This window comes from Dermacentor silvarum, chromosome 2 (assembly GCF_013339745.2).
Source record: "Dermacentor silvarum isolate Dsil-2018 chromosome 2, BIME_Dsil_1.4, whole genome shotgun sequence".
Lineage (NCBI taxonomy): Eukaryota > Metazoa > Arthropoda > Arachnida > Ixodida > Ixodidae > Dermacentor > Dermacentor silvarum.
The window spans coordinates 40,193,001-40,199,197 of record NC_051155.1 but is presented as its reverse complement, the minus strand read 5'-3'; positions in this window follow the sequence as shown (position 1 = coordinate 40,199,197).

The following is a 6,197-nucleotide window of genomic DNA, read 5'->3' as shown; positions in this document are numbered from 1 at the left end:
TAGAACTGATAACAGCCGAAGAATACGCTGTCTGATTACTTGTACTGATATTCTGCTCTCAAAATATAAGCAAGTAGCCCTGGCTAACAAAGAGCGCGTCACGTTGAAAGAGATAGGTAGAAAATATTTGCGCACAGTGCGAAAATAGACAGGCCATAGATTTAAGGAGGGATGCGTCTTCAACGTAGCGCTGCTGTCGATCGCAGGTGACGTAGCGGAAGTGTCGCGAAGAGGCTCTTGGCCACGCACTCGCGTGGTCCGCAAACTTTTGTGGTTGACTGTACTTCGTCGATGCGCTAGTCCTCCAGAACTTCAAATATGCCACACCTACGGGCCCACATTTATACTCTATGAACGCCAAATGGTTGTCCGCAGAAGGGGTGGCGCTGATACCTGGCGGTGGAATTGCTGCGTCCGGTGGCTCTGGGCATGTGCAGGGGAGGGCAGAATTACCGAGGGGTGATGGCGCCATGAGGCAATTTTCTGTCTGCGGTGGTTCACATAGCGGTTCGCATGTGGACCTCTCAGTGAGTGCGGCGCCTCTTCTCGGAGGATGTCAGCAACTGAAGTAATATATTTCTCTTGCTGCAGTGAGAAATATGCATATTTAGCGCACATTTTTCTTTAATTCATTTCATTTAATTAATTTGAAAGCGTTCATACATAGTGCGCGGATAAATGTTGGGCCCATAGCCGAAGCTAGTTTACGCCCTTATTCGTGTATAATTTCCAGCAGCAAAAACTAACAATAAATTGAAGCTGCTGTAAAATATAACACATAGAATCATTAGGAATGTAAGACAAAATACTGTTATATGACACCAAACAAAGACAATACCATTCTCACACAAAGCCATGAACGCAGATATAAAAAAGTGATGTGCGCAAAAAGGTAAACGCACATCAGATACAAATGATTCAAGTATATGCATGTGGTCGTTTTGTGCAATGTTATATCACTCGATCTTTGCGAAACAAAATTATTTATTAGTGCATGCAAAATTGTTCGACATTTTTATCTCCTGTGGCCACGAAATTTTATATATTTGCTGCACGGCACTGCAACAAACGTTGTCCGTGGTTATTTCTAATTATTTGTAAATAAAAGTTGATATTAGTAGGGTTTATAAGGCTCCTGTATGGGAAAATGAACATGGTAATTGGATGTGGGTGGCTGTTTCGAATAATATTGTTGACTGCCATGCCTAGTGTCTTCCCAAAAACGAGCATGCAGGGTAATAAATCATAATGTTTTAACAGCTGTAGAGGTGGTGTATAGACGTTTTGGAACGTCACTGAGCGCCTGCTTCTTTTCTGAAGGCGAATAACAAAGCCTAAAATATTGTTAAGAGCCAGTTGTCCGGCGGGTAAAGAAAATGCGGAAGCATACAGCAGACAAGAGGAGGCAGTGTGAGGTCTATGGTCCGCCATTTTTTGTTGTACATATTGTAAATAAACCCCCTTTTTTGTAAATCTCTCCGTAACATCTTAGTGGAGGTGCGGGGTTCGTCAGGAGCACATCCCGCAACCTTAGAGCGTACCTCTCGTGGTCCATTAGACCTTGTCAACTGAAGCCCGCTGCTTCAGCTTCGGCGACCACAGAACCGATTGTCTTGACCCAATTCCGAGACCCTGACACCTTCTCGGGCACGGTCAACATGGACGTCGAATACTGGCTAATCGAATACGAACGATGTATTATGAATGGAGTGGCCAGTGGGTTGTAAATGGTAGATAACATATTGCTGTAAAGAGGGCCGAAAAGTCTCTGTAAATTGCGTAAATTTATTAAATAATGACAATGACTAATTATGTGAGCTATGAGCATGAAAGTTCCGTTATGAAGCGATGGCAATAAGACGTATGCAATAGCACAATTGCTTCAAGACGTCCTTGACATCAAGGGCTTGCAGGCACGTGCTGTGAAAACATGCCATGTGCTGTGGTGCAGCCTCGCCTTGCGAGGCTGTTGTGAACACCGTAAAACTCAATCTGGCCAGGTTATCTTTGGCGCAGCCTCGCAAGGCGAGGCTGCGCCTTGGCCACAGATAACCTGGCCAGACGAGTTTTACGGTGTTCACATCGGCTAAAAACTTTAACACTGCATTAAATCAAAAGCGGCTCATGGTTCAGAAAGAAAGGGCACAGCATAAGAACATGAACTGTAAGAATGTCGCCACACCCATCACATGTCGGAGGATCACTTCCTGTAAATAGATAGGAGTGGGTTTCATAGGTAGGCCCTAACCTTAACCTGCTAAGAAGCACTTCCTTGTGTATTGTTCTTTTCTGGGAGATACATTTCCCAACTATTGGTTTGATCATATGTAGCTTATTTGACACTTCATTATCCACACTACCTTTGCCAAGATTTCCGCAACTCACGCGCAAGGAGAGCTATAGGTCAGTAGTAGGGATGGCTGTCTTTGTGTTTGTATGATCAAAAACTACTGACGTGGCACTTTCGTCTGCAGCTACGTTGCCTTTAATGCCTCCATGGCCAGCTACGCATGGCTTGGTTGTCCTTGTAAGCTGAGCATAGCAAGCTGTACAGTTCAATCTAAACTGAATTCTTGTGTTTTCGTAGACTCATGAGAGCTCTAACAAGATTGATTTTGTAATAATAATTTGCTTTATGCGTTTAACTGCCGAGAGCATTGCGCATGCTTTCACTGTAAGAATACTTGCATGCGGATTTAGTGCACTGGACACTGAAAAAGACGGTTCCAAAGGCACGCAAGCAACACCAGTAAACGATTCGGAAGTATGATTATAAAATTCACTACAAGAATACGTCTCCCGAAGACAGTAGTGTTTTGTGGGTTTCAGGGTGTAAATGTTGGATGATTTACTCATGCCGTCACTTCCCGTAGGCGATTTCTTACAATTCAGAGAAGCCTGGAACTCCGCCATGCTAATGGACGATTCTATACTTCATTGGAAGAAGCTGTTCAATCAGGACCGGACATGAGCTCTAGCCTCTACATCACTAAACTTCCGGATAATTGCATCAACGCTGTCACAACCAGCATTAATCAACTCCTTACGTCGAGTGAAACACGTGGACACTTAAATTTACACTGTGAGTCTCTTGCTTCACGAATTTCCTGACTCTCAACTTCGTAAGCGACGTCCGCCAAGCTCACCCTAATGACGAGTACAGCCGGTCGCCATCTTTTGCCGCACTCGAGAGCCAAGCCTAGGAGAGGTTAGGCTTACCTCCCTAGATCTGGCCGAAGACCTTGACCCACTCCGGTGAACCAATGGCCACCAACGACGGTACCGAGATGCATATGCAGCACACACAAATCCTACTTCCTGACGAAGCTGACGGCGGAGACTGGCTCATTGTTAAGTACGGTCGGAAAAAAGCACTAACTCCCACCAATCCCCCACTTCAATCCCGACACTCATTGGTCACCCGACTCCCACAACTGCCCCGAAACGACCTCATGGTCATCATCCGTCCCCGAGAGGGACTCATCCTTGCCACATGGACCACTCTGCAGGTTGATGAAGCCATCAAGATGGCATGTCAGCACCCCACCACTGAGCACGTACGGACCCTTAAAGTAAGAATTGACCTAATAGAAAACATCGCTATTGCCAGCACACCAAAGGAAGATCTAGCTATGAACATCCGTCACATCACTGCAATTAATCTGGGCGGTCGAGAATTTGCGGTCACGGCATATGGGCGGCACCCGACAGCTCCGCTAAAGTGGTTATTCACGGCATCCCCGCAGGAACTCCCACAGAAGTCCTCCTCAATGAACTCTATGCACCTGACAGTGAAATCTTAAACGCCCGGATGCATGGACAGACATCCGCGGCAGCGATCACATTCACTGGCAAGACTGTACCCTTCTACGTGTGATATTACAGTGGTGAAGTACGCTCCAAACCATACCGGCCAACGACACATGTATGCCGCATCTGCCACCATGTAGGCCACCGGACCGATGTATGCCCAATGCCAGAAGTCAACGTGTGCCCCCACTGTGTTGTAAAAGTACTGAAAGCTGGGCGAGTTGGTAGCTATTCATCTTGAAACTGCAGCGCGCAGACAAGAAACGAGGACAATAAGGCGAATGTGACAGACAGGCGCTGTGTTGCACGGAACCCCACGCAGGACCACCCCCGCCACCCACAGTGCGCCCTATGCCAGGGGTGTTATCCTACAGTTTCCAGGCAGTGCCCTGATCGACTGAAGAAGACACGCCTACAATTACGTAGGACCAGCCGCCTTGACCACTAACAATCGAGGTCTCGGTCACGCCCAGGCCAGCGACAACACCCTCTCACCCCACCTACACCCAACACCCACCCCACACAATTAGTTCCCCAAACACAATAGTGATATTCAACAGCAAATTATAGCTGAGCAAGAGGCTAGCAGAGAGGAGAACAAATGCCTCCACGAGGAAAACAACAAACTTCGCACGTACATTGCAGAACTATACGCCAGTCGCACCGCCAGTTAGGATTCCGCACCAATAAGCACACCCTAACCACTATCGTCTTCGGAAACTTCTGAACCCATGCTTCTCACGGAATCAGCAAAACCGACAGAAATCGCGCAAGTCGAGGAGAAAGTCGATGCACTGCACCAACAGATGCTAGCCATTCAACAAAGTATCCAGCAACTTTCTAATGCAATCGAATAAACACGGCTCGCAAACGATCAGCGATGTAAGAAGGTAAAAGCAAAGGCACAACAGGAAGTAGAGCAGGGACACCCTGCCGATCCACCCCTAAGCCAGGATGGATAGCAAAACCAATCGCAGCAACGAAACCTCACTCTTAATCTGGTAATGGAATTGTCGCAGCTGCAAACGCAAGCACGGATCTTTTCAGACAGTACACTACTCCTGAAAGCCGCCTGGCCACACTTACAGCTAAAACGCTCACTACAATATAACACACAGTAGGCGGAATGACGTCGACCACAAGCTAATTAAGATGCTACCCCTCTTTCGGCCTCTTCATCTACAGCCCACCCAAGCAGAATGCAGGTCAAGTTTGACTACTTGATCACCAAATCGATTGCCATACCCAAAAACAGCAGCCTACTTATAGTAGGCGATTTCAACGCGGCTCACCAGGCATGGGGCTACACAACAGCCACATAAAAAGGCACTGCGCTGCAGTATATGATACCGCAGGACTGTCTCACCATCCTCACAGACCCCACATACCCCACAGGTCTAGGAAACAGTGGCTCCAGAGATACGTGCCCTGACCTTACCCTCACAATGGGATACAAGCCACCTGGCACACCACGGAGGAAACCCTGGGCAGTGATCACTGCATCCTTGGCACCACGTTGCACGTTACGTATGCACGCCGCCCGATAAAAAAGATAACACACATATTGGACAACTTTTCGCAAACAGCGAGCGGATGACTCCTCGAGGGCTGTTGCGGATCTTCAACAGTGGGCACGAGAGTTCTAGCAAGACGTAGACCGACGTTCAAAACTCATCACACTCACCACAGCCATTACGGCAGTAGACCCACACCTTCACTTGTGAGTCCCGTCGAGGCATTGTTAGGAGATGGAAGCGCAAAAAACATAAGCGGAAACTGAGACTACGTATAGTGAAACTCACGGCAACCGCGGAACTTTATGCTGCGGAGCTCACCCATCACAACTGGTGACGATTATGGAACAAGTTGCAGGGCACACTTAGCATGGGCAAAACAGGGTCGCTAACACACCATCTTCTTGACGCCACGCAAAGCAAAGCAGTCAGCCAGCAAACAATTGAACGTCCCCTCCACAACCATCCGGGTCCTGACGTCAACATCCTGGAAGAGTTGCGGGTGTGGTACACAGGAGAGTTGTGGGGTGGTACACAGGACCCAGGGCGTGGTACACAGGAGGCGACAACCACGACCCGGACAAGCCGATCACCACCTTTGAGGTGCAACAAGCAATCCATGCACTCACACGAAACACCACCCCAGGCAAGGACAAAATAAATAACAAGCTCCTGCGCAATCTGGATGACGGCATTATTCAATCTCTTACTGAACTATTTATACATCATTAGGAGGCGGGTACGCTACCAGCGGATTGGAAGAACGCGCACACTATCCTCATTTCAAAGCCAGGCAAACGCGCCAGCTTAGAAAATCTTACACCAATATCACTGAATTCATGCCTAGGTAAGCTTCTGGAGCATGTCATTCTG